The 18,148-nt window shown below is 42.4% G+C and overlaps 1 pseudogene; it reads right to left on the reverse strand.

Moving 5' to 3' along the window:
- Positions 1 to 248: 248 nt before the first annotated feature.
- On the reverse strand, positions 249 to 10,652 carry LOC141475289 (E3 ubiquitin-protein ligase RBBP6-like; annotated as a pseudogene).
- Positions 10,653 to 18,148: the final 7,496 nt, after the last annotated feature.

An 18,148-nucleotide genomic window follows, 5' to 3' on the forward strand; every position in this document is an offset into this window, starting at 1 on the left:
CCAACTCTCCTGTGGAGAAGAATGTGGATTAAATGCCTAATTACTGGTTTGCAGGAGAGCCAGTAAGTCACCAGAGTTGGCTTACTCATATATATAATATGTGAGTATATGTATGTATATATACTATACATGTGTATACATATACTCATATATATATAATTTTGTATGAGAGAAAGGGATGTGAAAAAACATAATTCATTCAATATCTAATACTGCAATCACCTGCGCAGTTTTGCCTCTTCTCATACTCATCCTTCCACCTGGAAAGAGGCTTATGTAAAAAGGGAAAAAAGCTTTCTGCCTTTTATTTTCCCTTCATACAAAAAGAGTCCTTTCCTATTCAGGGGATACTTAATTGCAAAATAGAACTGGTAACAAGGTAATTTCATCATCTCCTGTTTCTGCTTTCTGAAAAATCAGATGTGATGTTTTGAATGAACAAACACGGCAGTAACACTTAGATTTGTCACAAGAACTGTGTCCACAGCAGGGAGTAACGGCTGCATCAATCACTATCTCTTTACGAGTGAGACACAACAGCTCATCTGGAACAGGGTCTGAGGAGGAGGAAAAGGAGGGCTCCTCTGGAAAAAAGGGAGACTTCTCCTTCTTTCCTCTGGCATAAGCTTCCTGGAGGGCAGGGGGGAAGGAAAAAGAAGAAAGTTAATGATGGGTATAGGAAAACTTTTCCAAGCTCTGGATGTTACCAGAGGAAGATAACAGATGGCGTTCTCGTTCCACATCAGCCTTCTGAGATGTAGGCATTTAGTTTAAAATTCTTTGCTACAGCCACAGCACGAGAGGAGGGAAGTGGGGAACAATTTTCCTTCTGCAGAACTCTCCCATACATTGGATCAACTATGAAATTAGCTCAGACTAGAAACACCATTTTTGGACAGGTAGAAATCAGGTGAAATTAATCCCACCTCTCCTTTGCCAGAGGGTAAATGTAAATTATGGGCTTGAGATAAAGTCAGTCTTTCAGTAATTACATTTTACACATGGAAGAGGTCTATGTTACAGCTTCTACAAAAGGAGACAGAAAAACAGAAGTACCACCAAGTGCATTTTAAAACAGCCACTCTTGTCAGCACACAGGAGTATTTTCTTAGTTTATAGCAACAAGAAAACCTCAGTGGGTTTCCCACGTGGGATTTGATAAAAGTCAGAGAGAGGGGAGGAAATCTCAGTCCAACAGCTATTTGTTAAATCTTGCAAGAATCCTTGGAAACATAAAACAGAAGCCAAATGAGCTTTCCAAGAGAACGACTCTGCTGTAAACACCACTGAAATGTTTTGCAGAAATACAGATTCTTGGCACTCCGCAAGTTTAACCAAATTCCAGGGGCATGAGCATTAGGACACTGTATTTTATACTAGGAAGTACCACAGATTTTGAGGTTGCGATACAATGACAATGCTTCCTCCCCCATAACTACAGAAGTGGCCAACTCGGTTCCGTCGCCAGATATTTACACATGGTTTCCCTCATTCCCTTTTTGGTCAGTCCGATTAATTCCATACTTACACATTAACAATTGGAATTGCATATTTTCCAGTGTTTGTCAGCATCACACCCTTTGTATTGGGATCTTCCACTTCCATCAGGAAACTCCTTGGAATTCAGGTGCTCTTTTTAATTCTGGGAATAGGCTTAAAACTTTTGTCCTGTTAAGGCAAGAAACACAGACATATCTCATCTTAAGACCCACACTATAAATGTGTTATGGTTTGAGAGAGCCCATAACAATCTATTGTCGTTAGACAATTATTCTATCACCCGATGACCCCTCCCCACCCGAAAGGGGAATCGGGGAACACAAAGAAAACACAAAGGTTGAAGTATAAATAGATTTAATAGACTAAGACTAAATAATTAACAATAATACTAAAGAATCAGTATTAATCCCGATACTGATATAAGATATACAGAAATTATACTCAGCCATCTATATCAGCAGGAAGCTGTGCACTCCCAGCAGTGGATAGCAAGTATCAGACACTGCGAGCGCAATGGCTTCAGGAGGAAGGGAAGGCCTCAGGGCTCTGGCACCGGGGCAAGGAGTTGTCCGGACCGCCGCCATCAGGGAGAGAGCCAGCTACGCAGCAAACTTTTCTAATTTATATTGGATGTGACGTTCATGGTATGAAATACTCCTGTTGGCCAGCCTGGGTCAAATGCCCAGGCCTTGCTCCTCCTTGTCCCTGCACCTGGCAAGGCTCGAAAACACTAACCTTGAATCCCACAGAGCCTGGCTGGCTATAAAATAAATATTTTCACAAATTCAGACACTAGAGTCTTCTAAAAGTGTAATTTTCCCCAGCATTAGAAGAAAAGTTAGTCCTGTGTCTCTCAACCCAGGACAAAATGACATTTCAATTAATATTGTAAGCAGCAAAAGCCCTTAATCCTCTCCTTTTACCTAGACACAAACCCTCCCCTCCTCCAAAGTGTGATTCAGAGACAGAGCTTAACTCAGGGCCCTGAACAGTCACTGAAAAACCTCACGTTCACCATCAGTATAGATGGAGGTTGTACGTACATTCAGTGACTGACATTATGGGGCATGAACATTCAACCAGAGACTTGTGTGATTAAAATACACAAACATGCAATAGGTGGGGTCAACAGAAACGTCTTTGGTTTATACAAATTACTATAAACTGTGAACTGTCATTAAAAAGCATTAAAACCAGAAAAAAATTCAATAGTATCGAAATATATAAAAATATGCATGAAAGTTCACAGAGAAAGATCTATGGACACAATTAGTGTCTATGACCTAGAAAAATGAAAATTTTACATTTTTAATGCCAAGTTTCCCTTGAATCTGTATTTCACCCCAGGAGAAACAATTCTTTATATAAGCGCTCATCATGTCTTTGTTACAAAACTGCCAAGGTAAAAAATTAAAAGCTCAGTAACACCAGAATCCCCCACAATCTTACCCCACTCGTTGGGCAGTTCTTTATATAGTGGCCAGGTTTTCCGCAACAAAAGCAAATATATGATGGTGGGGGTGGACCCAAGGGTTTCTTCATGTAACTACAAGATTTTTGGGAAAAGAAGGAAAAGGTAGGCACACATCTCTCTTGTTAAAACAAACATCTCTACAACTTTACCATAATCTTCAAAGAACAGATTTGACATTATCAACACTTACTTGATGGGATCGTATTGACGGCAGGACTGTATCATCATGGCCTTTATTTTATTTTCCTCAGAAACGTTGGCTGGAGCCAAATTGTCGCTCTGTTGCACAGGGAAGTGTTTGACACAGGCGTTAGAAACACATTTACATCCCCAGCCCCAGATGACACCCCTCACCTCGTCCCGTAACAAGCAGCCAGTGGTGGCTGGGGCTGCCTGAAAACGGCTGCTATAGAGAATCCAGTTGTGCTGAAGGGGTTCTGGGGACTCCTGATGCCGTTATGGGAAGTTTTTGTGCCCGTTACCTACTGGAAAAGAGCATTCTCGGGCACCCAAACCCTCATGCTAGATTTGTACCGCACATAAAGACTTGTGTGACCAATCCAGTTTTCTTCCATGTGCACTAAAGTTGTGTCTAGAAAAAATATTCTACTCAGTATTTGAGCAAGCAGTGTGCTCCTGTGGCCAGGAAGGCCAATGGAATCCTGGGCTGCATAGGGAAGAGTGTGGCCAGTAGGTCGAGGGAAGTCATTCTCCCCCTCTACTCTGCACTGGTGAGGCCACAACTGGAATACTGTGTCCAGTTCAGGGCTCCCCAATTCAAGAGGGATAGGGAACTACTGGAAAGAGTCCAGCGAAGGGCAACAAGGATGGTTCAAGGATTGGAGCATCTCCCTTATGAAGAAAGGCTGAGAGAGCTGGGACTCTTTAGCCTGGAGAAGAGAAGGCTGAGGGGAGACCTTATCAATACTTATAAGTATCTAAGGGGTGGGTTGAAGGAGGAGGGAGCCAGACTCTTTTCAGTGGTTGCCAGGGATAGGATGAGGGGCAACGGGCACAAGTTGGAACATGGGAGGTTCCACTCAAATATGAGAAAAAACTTCTTCACGGTGAGGGTGCCAGAGCCCTGGAACAGGCTGCCCAGGGAGGGTGTGGAGTCCCCTTCTTTGGAGATTTTCAAGACCCGCCTGGATGCAGTCCTGAGTAACATGCTCTGACATGCTCTGGGCAATCCTGCTGTAGCAGGGGAGTTGGACTAGATGATCTTTATGGTCCCTTCCAACTCTAAAAATTCAGTGAAATTCAGTGAAATTTTTAAACTGATTTTTAAGCTCCAGACTATTTGAAGGAGAAGAAGCCCACTGTGCATTTAATGGAGAAAGATGTATGCAACTGTCATTATTTACACTTTGAGCATTAAAAGGAAGCTCAAGAGTTGGGGAAGTTGTTTCCGCTGCTGAAATGCAGCTTCAGACAGAGAAGCATTAAAAGGAATCAAGCTTTTTATAACTCCTCAGCAAGACAAGAGATTCTCTGCAGTAGAAACATGACCATCGTGTGCTCTGGGCTGTCCAAACCACGTGTTATGAACTTCTTCAGATTCAGTGATTTAACTACAGTAAGCAAAACCTGCAGGTTTTTTCCAGTTGCTTGTGTCCTTTTAATGTACAAATTGTAATATAAACCTTGTGTAGCACTAAATCTTCCAATTATTGAATCCCACTTATTTATTTAAGCAGTATTTCTTAAAACGATTTCATTACACACTACTCCAGTTACAAGCAGGGTCTCAGGGAGTGACTGTCAATGATTTGGACCTTCATGCACCCACCCTTCAGATCAGCCACTCATGGGTTTGAATTTATATTTAATCATTCACAAAAGAAACAAACTAGTTTCTACATTTTATTAAATGGTTGTTTCATAGACATAGGTTTTTTTCTCAACAATAACATAATCCCAATCACCATCTTTGAAATCATTTCCATTAACATTTACGGATGCTTGACGAGTTTGTTGGAACCCAAATGGTTTACAAAACACATACAAAAGTCTCAAAACATTACTTGGAATAGACCAAAAATTTAAATACAGCATTTACTACATCGTAATAACAAACCAGAAAACTGTTAACACCTTGCCTCCCTGCTAAGCCCGTCTGCGCTAAAGAGGTTGGAGAAAGTCACAGTTTGGAGCTGCTTTATTTTATGTTCCTGTATTTTTCTCAAAAGCTTAAATGTGTACCCACTTGGAGAGTTTGTCACATTTTTAGAGTAAAACTTGCCGTAAGGTTACGGAACCAGGGACATGTGTAGGGACAGCACTAATGGAGACCAATGTCTTTTAGTGCCTACCCCCCAAACACTTTTTTTTTTCTTTTTTTCTTTTTTTTTTTTTTTCCCCAAATGTACACATTAGGAAATGTGTCTCTCACTGCAGCAAGTGCGGGAAGAAGTTACCAGTGGGAAGAGATTCCTCTTGGTTGGGAATGAACTCCCACCTTTATTTTCACAAGAAAGAGCTCACTCCTCTGCATTAGGTCCGGCCTCCTCTAATCTCTGTAACTTTAAAGACCGGTATTTTAGTTGACTGGCTTTAACTGCGCCTTTTCACAGGGTGCAATCACTAGTGCTTTCCCAGACAAAGTTAAGCAAAAAATGCAATCAGTTCCACAGCAAAACACGGTTATTAGAGCAGTTTCAGAAGATCACATCTGCTAATACGCCACACAGACACATATATTCCAATAAACCGTTAGGAACATTTACAGAATTTACACAGGCTGTGTGCAAACACATTTGTCGTGTTGTCCACTGTAGATATACAACAATTTATGAAGCTGTGCAGCATTCGAAGAATGGGTCTGTAACTGTAATGACAGGAAATTCAGGAATAGCCCTGCAAGTGTCCATATTACAGAAATGCTTCTATTTTGGCCATGGCAAACCCCCCTGAAATGTCCACAACTTGCAGACAATTAAATTCTTCTGTAAAAATGCAAAATTAACAAAATGCATGAAAAACAATAAATAGTCTCTGAAAGGCTTCTTTTTTGTGCCTTGAAGATGAGTAATCCTGCAACATTACATTAAGGCTGATAAGGTCCTCTGCTTCTCTGTTCCCAAACTGGGAACTGCTCTTTACAGCAGACTATCAGAATACACATGCATTTTAAAGTTAAAATATAAAAATTAAATTTAAGTTTTATTCCCCTTACAACAGCCATCCAGCTATAGATCACAGCATGAGATTTAAAAATACAAAGCGAACGCTTTTTTGGTTTGGTAAGTATTTGACAAGAACATATATATATATATATGTATACCTCAGTAAGCTGGGCCAGAGAAAGAGGTGCAGAAGAGTCATCAATCTGTCCACAAAAAATGAAACACATATTCAAGGTCTACAAACAAAACATAGCAATAGTTCACCTCTAGTCTGAAAGTAGCATTACATCCTCTGAGTGTCACGGAAAGAGGCTTTTCAAACGCAGTGTAATTTGTATTTGTTCAAACCAAAGTCCTAAACTCTGAGAGCTGAGGAGTGCCTGTGTGGGTAACGAGAAGAAACCAAAATAATCAAACCCAATGGAGATCAACTTCTTGCTCCAGAATATCTCAGACAGGAACCCTTGTCAACTGCTCACAATTGCTTAAAAGTCAAAGGGGTGAGGAGGTTGTCAATTGTCACCTGAAAAGGATGTTAAGCTGCTCAAATTATGGCAATAAAGGCGTTTCTTGTGAGGGAGATCCCTGCAGTTACTGACACAGTAACACCAAACCAAAAAGGCTCCGCGTTCTTGCTCTGGCTGCACTAACAGCAGGACAGCAGCACAGGTTGACAGCGTGGAACGACAGCGAACGTAAGAGCAAGGCAATGAAGAAATAGTCGAAGAACAGGCTTTTGTCCATCCTTTCTAAAAAAAATCTTAACTAATTTCAATTTTGCTGCTTTACTGTTCAATAACAATTGGCAAGCTTCCAGCGATTTATTCCTGCCACACTAAGATCCAGTTTCTGCTTTGAAATACATACAGACACGTGTATTTAAAAACAAACCAAAACAGAACAAAATAAAGCCTCCAAACTTTAGACCAAGACCCGAGTTATCTTTAAGAATAAAGCTCATTGTGTTTCCAACACCAGAAGCCCCTGAGGACACGATGTAAAGCAGCACGATCTAAAAACCATCAGACATTGTCTGTACAGCACAAAGTCATACAGGAAATATTCCAGCCTATTCTGTATGAGAGACAATGCGTTACACAAATACCAATAGTCACATCAAACTGGGCAAATGATGGCACGACTCAGTTTTTACTACGCTGAATTAAATACACTGCATTTGCAACATACACTGCGTTTTCCTGGAAAATATATTTTTAATGTGTGGAAAATTAATAAAAGGCTATTTGTTTAGATCTTGCTGAGAATTCCTTGTTTAGAATTCAGTGCAGCGTGCAGAAAATAGTGTGAGATTGTGTTTTTACATATTGCTTTTGATGTTCCACTCTCTGGCTCAGTTCCGCTTCTAGAAAGAGAAACAAAGGTGATCAGAACTTACAAAAAAGCACTTGTACCCAGCATAGAGCAGTGAAACAGATTATAAAACCTGACTATCAGACAATTATGTTCTAAATAAACTAGTCAATGTGGAAATTCATTTGTAGACATAAATTGTTCTTTCTTGGTACATTCCGTGCAACTAATAAAACCCCCCGAAATCACATTTCTGCTTAGTCACAAATGGCTCTAAGCCGTACAGCTTAGAGCTGCAGAGCGCAGCAGAGCAAGAGAAATTCCTCAGGTATTTTATCTCTGCTATGTAAGGATCAAAAATATGAAGTCTCTACTGCAGTTTTGTGTTCCTGAATAATCAACCTTCAAAAGGTGAAGGTAATTTTAGCCACTCTGCATATCCCCGCTGTTACACAGAGGTACTGGAGAGCACTTCAGTTTCTAAGAAAGAACAGGGATAGTCCAGACACTGCAAAGTGCAAGTTTTCTTCAGTGAAAAAAAATCAGTCCCCTGAGAGAGCTGCTGTGGAACTGATGTTCACAGAGAAAGGCTGGTGGTCCCTGCCCTGGACAGACCAGCTCCAGGGAAGCACTCACAGCCACGCACCTTATGTTGGCAGGGAGGGCAGGGAAATACTTCAGGTGGCCACACAACGGTTTCTTCAGCTGTTTACCTCCAAGAACATGCTACAGGGTGAGTAATGCATTTTTGAAGCCTCTCCACCATCACAGCACACATCACCTTTCCCAAACATTGGTCACTCCACCAGGAGTTTCTGCGATGTTTCCAGGCCCAAAGTTTACCTGCAGAGCCCCGTAAATTCAGTTTTTTTCCTTGCTAATGCTTCACAGGTACCAGGATGCTGCTGCACTGTTTGTTTGAGACACACTGTGACTCGTCACTACACTTTATTTATTGAGAAGTGACACTAGAAAGACATGGCAAAACCATAAGCTAATTACATCTACTAATTGTGGGGGAGAGGCATTTCTCTAGGAAGGCTGGAAAACGTGACCATTCAAACAACGCTAATGTAGCCGATATAGATCTGGGCTGTATGAATACATAAGTGACAGCAATAACTCTGTAGTCAGGATTGCATTCAAATATCTGTAATTTTAATCAATACACCCAATTCTCTGTCCTCTGTAAACCTTAGGAATACAGAATTAAAACCTGGAGCACAGATACCAGCTCAGGGTAAAAACAGACTTAGAAAGACAATGAGTAACATTTGGTAACAGGCTAAACTGCCCGCTGAGTTTCAGGTTTGGAAAGGATAAACTATTCCTTCATCATGCTCGCACACAAGACGATACACTTTCGGATATTGTTCTTTTTCTCTTGCCCAAAACAGATATTGTCTTTAGGAAACTCATGGGAATCCCTTATGAATGAAACATCTTGTTTGATGGTTCCCCAGCTGGCAGCCCTGGCTCGTTCCTCTAGAGTTGGTACGCAAAACCCCCAGATTTGGGGTGTGAGAATACCTGCCATATCCTGTCCCTGCTCCCCCAAATGCAGAAATAGTCAAACACTGAAAATCAGACTCTTCTGAGATGGGAACAAATTATAAGTTTACACTACTGTTGCTGTTTCGGCCGAATTTACCAAAACCGGACCGACAGATGGCCCTTCCCCCCCCAAAAAAAAAGAGAGAGAGAGGAGAGAAAGAGATAAGGAGATTCAGAAGTTTAGAATGAACTAAACCACTTTAATGAAGAATTAGTATTAAAATAAAAATAAAGATGAAAATAATGAAATAGATACAATATATACAAAGCCGTATCAAGCTCCCAGGATGACAGTCACGTCACTGGCAGGCACTGGGGAAGTCCCAGACTGGAGTCAGCGACGGATGGGAACTGGATTCCAGCTCTGGAGTCAGGAACACACAGATCGGGATCAAAGGCAGATGAACAGACAGAGTCCTCTCTGGACGTCGGCCATCGCAGGAAGGGGCTGACCCTTTGAACCCTCAGCTTTTATACTGAGCATGGGGCAGATGGGATGGAATACCCCAGTTGGTCAGGTTTGGGTCACCTCTCCTGTCCCCTCCTCCCCACCGATGTGACCCCTCTACGTTTTTTCTGTTTCTGACCCTCTAAGGGGGCAAATAACGAGATTGGCTGCCCTTGGTTGTTACAGCAATAAGTATAAGCAAGGGCCTCTCTGCTCACCATCCCTTGGCATGGAGCACAAACATTGGTCTTATCACTCTGAGAATGAGCAGGTTTCTCCACAATATGCCGTTACTTTCAGAGAGTTAGAGGAGGCCTAGCTAGGATGTAAAGTTACAGAACAGAAAATTGGTTCAGTTTTACTTCAAACCTGACAACTACAAAGCATATCTGTCTGTACTATAAAAGCAATAAAAGCAAACACATATAATAAGGAATCTCTCCATACAGAGGGAACAGGATCTACAACCTGGGTCTCCGAACAATCAACTCCAAGAACAGACCCAACTGAATCATGTTAAAAGTCACCATTGTTGGAGTTTGAGCCCCGTGTCCCAGCAGGCCTAAAAATGTCAGCCTGCTTTGGGACAGATACATTAAAATCTACCACATGATGGCAAAAATTAACAGCAGCTTTAACAAGAGAGATACAATCTGAAAGCCTCTGTAAATTAATATCCATAAAAGTAGTGCACACACTGAAACCCCTCACAAAGGATGGGCACTCAGGCAGTAGATGTTTAGCTGGTAGCTTCGACTCCTCCAACAGCGATTCTTCTGACAACTCCCAATGACTTCTTAGGAATCAGGACATTGTCATCTCTGTATTCTGTAACAACATAAATACAGAACAGACATCAATTTGTAGGAATGTATATTAATATGTAGTTACATAGAACTTCAGAGAATCCTTTTACATATCTAAATGCAAAATTCTATATTCAACAGTGCACTGTTACCGTCTCGACACACTTAACAGCACATTTCAAGAAACCTTCAGGTTTGATAATCAAACACAAGCAGCAAAATCTTCTTCATTTCTGTAAAATAGTTTGAATGCCAACAGCAAATTGCTCTCAAAAGTCACAAAAGGAGAGTCTGCTCGTGCATGAGGTTCTTTCCTGATCAGCTTCAGCTGCTTTTGCTTCTCTTCTGGGGATCTTTGGAGAAAAACAAACCTCAGCAAAATCTCACCTGCATAAACCAGATTTTGACTGACTCTCAGCAGCTATTCCCTGCATCCTGCCTACAGTTGTAAATATTAAAAGCCTGTACCTTTGCAGAGCGAATCAGCACAATGATGTATCTCTAGTCAAGCTCGGTCAGGGCGGTTTTGCTCAGTGATCACACACAAAGTAGGAATATTTCACCATTTATGCTCCATTTTTCAGTGTATTATTCCTACAGGCAGGATCCTCTCTTAGACCAAACCATACCCACCAGAAGACATTATTTCAACAATGAAAGGATAATTTTACTTCTACTTACACTTTTTGATGGAGAAGGAGCTCAAAAAGTGCTGAGGCCCAGGCAAACCCCAGGGAGCTCAGGCCATCTCAACTCTAGAAGCCCAAAGCAGCCATTTCTGCCTCTGAATGGAGTCACAGAGTGTTCTTTCTGCTCCAGGTCACAAACCACAGGACTGAGGTTTCAGAGATATGGGATCAGCAACAGCGGCTCCACAAAAAGGCAGAGTTTGCTGCACCTGTGCCCAGCTGAGGATTGTGGCGGTTCTGCAGAAGATGACACGCGGCAGCATCTCTGCCAGAAAGAGACTGGGTATATGAGGACTGCGACCAATGCATTTATTCACAAATTCTGCCAGCCTGCAGAGCTCAATCCGAACATGCACAACAGCTGTACGGTACAAAAGGAGGAATAAGTCCTCTTTTAGTATTCTGTGATAATTCATTGACCATTAGAAGAGAAGTGTTGACACCTCCTTCTGAACAGACTCTGCTTGCGTGTATGTATAGAGATAGATGTTTGTTTCCAATCCCCTCGTTAAATGCACCTTGCAGACAGCTCCTGCCACCAAATAACAGACTGATATAAAAATGAATTCACCTTAAAAGTCAATCAGTGCATATTTAAATGGAGCAACTGAAGATTGGCAATAGCTTGGTGAAGTAAAGCCTTTTTTCAGTACAAGACACTTATCACGGCACATATTTGTATTTGGTTCATAAGCTCGGTCAGAGCATTTGGTGCTTCTTTGTTGAAGAGCGTTCACATACAGCAGAGCACATCACTGAGTTAGTTCTGGGAAGGGACCAGCTGGTTTTAATACATTTATTTTTCCTTCACCTCAATCAATTGAATTTATTTTGGTGACGAAATTTTTTGTGCATTTAATGCACAATTTATAAATCCCATTTTTAAGTTCATCCATAATTCTCAAAATCTGCTAGTTGCTATAATTTGTGTCAGTTCCTACTGTTTTTTTATGGCCTCCACCCTTTTGAATCTGTCAGCGTTCCAAAGCATCTCTCTGAGCACTATCTAGAGAAGTGTTTTCACCCAGAAAAAGTAGAGAAACTCCTCAGAATAGAAGCCATCAGAAGGCAAGTCGATATGTGAAATGACAAAGAACAGCCTGTATTGGGGTTAGTTATCTCACTGGGATACAGGAGGGCGGCCCTGCCTGCCATGGAGAGATCCAGATGCCAGTCCTGGGACAGCTGCTGGGACAGCTCATCCTCCTCTGCTTTTGCAAGAAGAGAGCAGCCATGTGGCTTTGGACGCTCTCTTTTGCATCTTCAAATTCAACCATCAGCAGAAATCTGAGAGAAGCTGTTGTGGGCTGCATCCATCTGCACACAGACATCACTGATGCGTGCGCTTGTCCTCCTTGGCATTGAGATGGACCGTTCTTGTGCTGGGTGCAGGCACCACGGTGTCACCAGCACGGCCTCTCCTCTGCTCCTCACCCACATGCTCTCTCCCAGACTGTTGACCATCCCATGTATCTGAGCTGCTCCTTCACCAAGGAGGCAGCCTCTCTCCACACCTTCCCCACTTCATGACCATCACAGCAATGAGACACTTCAGCATCTCTGACACGCAGGCAGCTGGCAGCATGCGGGAAGTGAGCATGAGAGACCCTGCCTCCTGGCTGATGGATGTGAGTCACCTCTGGCTGACCCCTTGAGCCCTTTCAGGGGGTGTTCTCTCTCCCTCTCCATCTCTCCCTGCCAAACCCATGTCTCGTGTACCTGAAACCACCTTAAGTCAGCAAGAGGGATGGGAAGGGCAACGAGGGAAATGGCTGCGCTCCAGCAGCAGCACCATCCTCACTGTGTCCCCTCCAGGTGCCAAAGTCCATAGCTTGTAAGAAAAATCAAGATACTGTTTTTGCAAAAGAACAACCTGGCCAGGTGTTTTTTTTTTTTTTCAGAAGAGCAACTTGGTCGGTCTTCAATGAGGTAGTTAGGGAATGACTAACAAGACAAAGGCCATGTCCACCCAGGGACATGCAAGAATGCTCATCCCTTAGACAAAGGAGAAACCAGTCTATGCCAGAACAGTGGTTTAACAGGGAGGATGAACTGAGACCAAACTTGAGCAATATTACCAAAAAAGGGAATAAATAAATAAGTGAAGTAATTGATACAGGTGGAGTGATGGGGACAAGTAAACAGGGGCGGGACAAAGGGAAGTAGTCTTAGGTGTCTCTGATAGACTGTACTCTCTGGAGTACCCAGCCAATGGGGAAGCAGGGGAGGGAAATTTCAGCCGGGAATGGGGAATACAAACAAAACGCACCAAAACCCAGTGTGCCTGCTTGCCAGGTCACCTGTTCTTGCAAGAATGTTTAGATAAAATTTGCTTCGTATTGATCACTGCCTGAGCCATTGTTATTGGACGAGGAGCGTTTCTTACAAATGTGGGGGCTCCCCTGGGATCCAAAGTCATCCCCTCCAGGGTCCTTGTTGCCGAAGGACAGGAAGACGCATCCCGTTGATTTCAATGGTCTCATGTATCTTCGCCTGGGGCCTCTGGGGGAGTCGACCAAGATCCTAAGACGTCATTAAACAGCTGACCATATGAACCACAAAAGGGGAGGCAAAGGAACTTAATGCAGTAGGCACAGAGATTACGGCCAGGCAACTCTGTACACGGACCAAGGTAAGAAAGTTGGATTGTCTGAGTATTGCCTTGGTGGTCAGGAGCATCCTGAGAGACTTTGTGTGTGTGAGTGACTGAGACATACAGTGGTACGAAGCTAGTGCGGAGTCCAGATCCACGGTTCTGTAGTCCTGCAGGGGGTGCAGCTGGAGAAGGATGAAGTGAAAGCAAGGAGTGTAAGAAGTCTCTGTTCAGAATGGGGAATAATAATTCTAGGCCTAGGAATGAAAAAGGGGATAATAAGAAAGACCCCAGGAACATTCCCCCCGACAGTCCTTTAGGGAGAATGTTGAGATTTTTGAGAGAATAATTTTTCTTGTGCAAGAGATAAAAAGAAAATGATACATTATTGTTGTTTTGTTTGGACCAAAGAACCTATAAGACCTATTTTGGCCTAAATTTGGATTTGATGAGGATTGGGTTTGTCAGACTTTAAACATGTATGTAAATAATAAGGAACTACCTTTATTAGAAGAAAATGAATATGCTTTTTGTCAGGTTAAGATGAGTAGATTTAGGACTTGGGGCCATCCAAATGCATTCTATATGTTCCCAGTCCAGACCGTTAGTAATATCTCAACCGATAAAGAAGTTGAAACCCTTAAGTGGGACCCCTTATATTGTTTACCCCCTCCACGGCAGTGCACACACACACACACACACCCCCCGCCTGACCAGTACTCCAGATTACAAAAACAGACAGAAACGTGCCACCAGGATGTAGAAAATCTCCCCTTCCCTCCAAGAAAAGGACAGTAAGCTGAGAGCAGCTTCCTAGGTAGGGATCTTATTGCTGGTTTGGAGTTAAAGATAGAAACTTTAAGAGGACAGACAGCAGTATCTATGAAGTCATTAACAGAACAGGATGAGCAAAGTCCTGAGGTATGGGTGAGTGAAGGGAACCAAGGAGGATTAAAAATAGAAACCCTCAAGGTAAAACTCAATCCACATTCAAATGTGATTTGACAAAAGCAGTGCCCAGTTCCCCTTGAGGGAAAGCAAGGGCTGCAACCAGTAATACAAGCACTAGCCAAAGACAGGTTAATAGAACCCTGCATGTCCCCTTTTAACACTCTGATCCTGCCAGTACAAAAGGCGGATGATTCTTATCACCTAGTACAAGACCTGAGAAAAATTAATGAAATAGTGCAGATGCAACATCCAGTAGTTCCAAATCCCTATACTCTCATGAGTAAAATTCCTCACCAACATAAATGGTTCAGTGTGGCTGATTTGAAAGATGTGTTTTGGGCTTGTCCCCTAGACGAGGGAAGTAGGGACCTATTTGCATTTGAATGGGAGGATCCAGACATGGGAAGGAAACAGCAGTATCGATGGACTGTACTACCCCAAGGATTTACAGAATCCCCGAATTTGTTTGGGCAAGTGCTAGAACAAGTGCTTGAACAATTCAAACCTCCATCGGGCGTATCCTGCTTCAGTATGTGGATGGCTTCAAGTTGCAACAGGGTAGGTTTAGACTAGACATTAGGACTAGACATTAGGAAGAAGTTCTTCACAGTAAGAGTGATCAGACACTGGAACGGGCTGCCCAGGGAGGTGGTTGAGTCACCATTCTTGGATGAGTTTAAGAGTCATTTAGATGTGGTGTTGGGGGATATGGTGTAGGGAAAAACTTTGTAGAGTGGGGTAGATGGTTGGACTCGATGATCCCAAGGGTCTCTTCCAACCTGAATGATACTATGATTCTATGATTCTATGACTTCTTGGTGTCTGGGGAGGAAGAAGGCAGGGTAAAAGAAGCCACAAATGAGTTATTGAATTTTTTGGGCCAGCAAAGTTTGAGGGTCTCAAAAACAAAATTACAGTATGTGGGAAATGGAAGTAAAGTACTTGGGACATCCAGTCAGTGAAGGGAGTCGAAAAATAAATCCTGAGAGGATCAAAGGAATAGCAGATTTATCTCTGCCAGAGACCAAGAAGGAACTGAGAAAATTTTGGGGGCTGACTGGTGATGTGCAGAAAGCAGACTCCACAACCTGTGGGGTTGTAAAGTAGGTGTAATAGTTGAATTTTAAGACAAATCGAGTCCGAAATAGATTTATTAAATATTTATTAAGGTAGGAAAGCAAAAGCAGTGCTGGGCGGACGGGGAGTCGCAGCTCCACCAAAGACTCGCAAATTCAGGCAAGCTAAACGACTCCTTTTATCTTCACAGAGGTGAAGATTGCAACATCTTCGGTAAGCCCCTCGGCTTCTTCCGAGGGGCTTCTTGCTTGGGGCAATTTCGATAAGATCACAGAATCAGCTTATACAATCTATTCTTTTCATTGATTGGTACAATGGCACAATTGGTACTATTGATTGGTACAATGGCACACGTTAGCAAGACATTAACGGTTTAACATTCGCTCAAGGTAACACATTCTGATGACATTGTGGTTAAGCCTTTCTTGTCAAACAGGGTGTTCCCATGTTTGGTGTTGCCAGATAACATTGTGGACGTGTATCTTCTGGTTAAATAGGAAGTTCTCAAGACTGCTACAATGGGTTCGTTCCTCTTGCTTAACCTGTTTGATCAGCAAATTACCCTTAGTTACTTATTACAATCCCCCCTTCTTTTATTTATAAGTGATTTGCTGATCAAACCTAGACAATACCTCACAAGCGGCATCTAATTCAGGATTTTCGTTCGGTATAATTTTCATTTCCAGTTCTGATTGCTTCATCACCATTAGCTGCACTTTTTCTAACCTGCCTTTAAAAAAGGTTACAAGTTTATTAATGACACAGGGTCCAAAAGTCAGAGCCAATAGTAACATTATGAGGGGTCCCGCCAAAGTAGAAATTAAGGTAGTCAGCCATGGTGACGGATTAAACCAAGATTCATACCAGGAGGACCGAGCCTCTCGTTCCCGTTTTCTTTTCTCTAATCCTTCTCTCAGCTTAGCTAACGAATCTCTTACTACCCCTGTATGGTCAGCATAAAAGCAACATTCTTCACCTAGGGCAGCGCATAATCCTCCGTTTTGCATGAACAAAAGGTCCAATCCTCTTCGATTCTGTAAAACTACTTCTGACAATGAGGTCAATGATTTCTCTAAATAGGAAACAGATTTTTCTATTCGGGCCAAATCTTTGTCTACTGCAGCTCTTAGAGATGTTAGACTCTGTTGTTGTTGTACCAAGGAGGTTATGCCAGTGGCGGTCCCGGCGACCCCTAAACCAAGTAGAGTAGCTATAGTAATTGCAGATATTGGCTCTCTTTTGTTGATTTTATGTCCTGAATTGCTCCAATGTAAATACATAGTTTCTTCCCCATGTAAGAGGATTCTAGGTACCACAGTAACTTGTACACAAAATTCTGAGACATTTTTCTTGAGAACAGCAGTGGACAAACAAGGTGTTAATCCGGTTATGGAACAAACCCACTGTGAGAAACACCGGCTCACACTTAAAATTTTAAAGAGGACGAAGTCACTGGAGCAAAGGTTTATTGTACGAAGCAGCGCTGAACCGGGTGCATCTCAAAGTAGAGGCACCCACATCTTTAGTTTTTTAGATATTTTATACCTTTCTTTCCCGGCCACCTGAATACCTGTCTCTCTTCTCATTGGCTGAGAAGTTGGAGCTCACATTCTTCCCGACCGCCTAAAGACACAAACCTTTAATTAACAATACATTGTTTCACAGTCTCTGCTAATATCTACTGTCTAATGTTAGTAGTTACAAACATCCTGGTGGTCATCTTCTTGATCTAGTGTCCATATCCTTCTTTTCTTCAGTCACCCCCCAGGTGGCCTTTATCTACTTATCACCTTCCACCGTCCTTTGTTCGCTTATCAGTCTACCATCAATTCGGTTCTCTTTACCTAAATGGCTTCTTGTAAACCAGAGTCTCTGGGCCATTCCAGGGTACTTGTAAGGATTAGTTAGATGCTATAACCGAGCACACAAATAGAAATATACCAAGTAGCTGAAGCAAAATTCAGCTCATTTCTCACACCACCATGCCCCAGGACTAGGCAGAATCCATTTAATATCAGATGTAAAGCTTTGAGTTTGGTTAGTACATAGAGCTCTTTCCCCATTCATCACCTTTCCTATACACCAACCGCTCCCTCTGACCTGTTGGAGAGTAATCCCTGCTTTCCGTTCTTTCCAATTACATCTGGAGGGATTCTCCTCGGCAGAGGTATTAAAGGGAGATGGCACAGCTATCCCTTCATAAAAAGGGGGTTTTACATCATAACATAACCAACAGGAAGTGGTAAAATTTGGATTTGTTGCATTTAGAGCTTGATAGGCTGCCTTCATTACAGCCCATAAGGGTTCATCATCTTTGGGTATTTTCTCCACTTTATTTGTAGAGGTTAGGTATGTCCCTGGGGTGACTGAGGCTGTGGAGTTTCCTCCCTTTGGCTTTGTGATGACTCGATTGGGCCCTACTGCTTGTGGTATTTTAACTTCCCGTTTTTGAATGAATATTAGTCCTCCTCTATCAGTTCCAGATTCCCAATATCGCATTCCCCAGGTTCGTCCAAATAACCATCCATGGTCATTAGGCTGCAGGATTTCTAATATAACATGCTTACAGTTGCCAAGATGGGAGCCCTCTATGTGTCCATCCCAGCTAGAAGCTGGCGGG

This window comes from Numenius arquata, chromosome 24 (genome assembly GCF_964106895.1).
Source record: "Numenius arquata chromosome 24, bNumArq3.hap1.1, whole genome shotgun sequence".
Taxonomy (NCBI): domain Eukaryota; kingdom Metazoa; phylum Chordata; class Aves; order Charadriiformes; family Scolopacidae; genus Numenius; species Numenius arquata.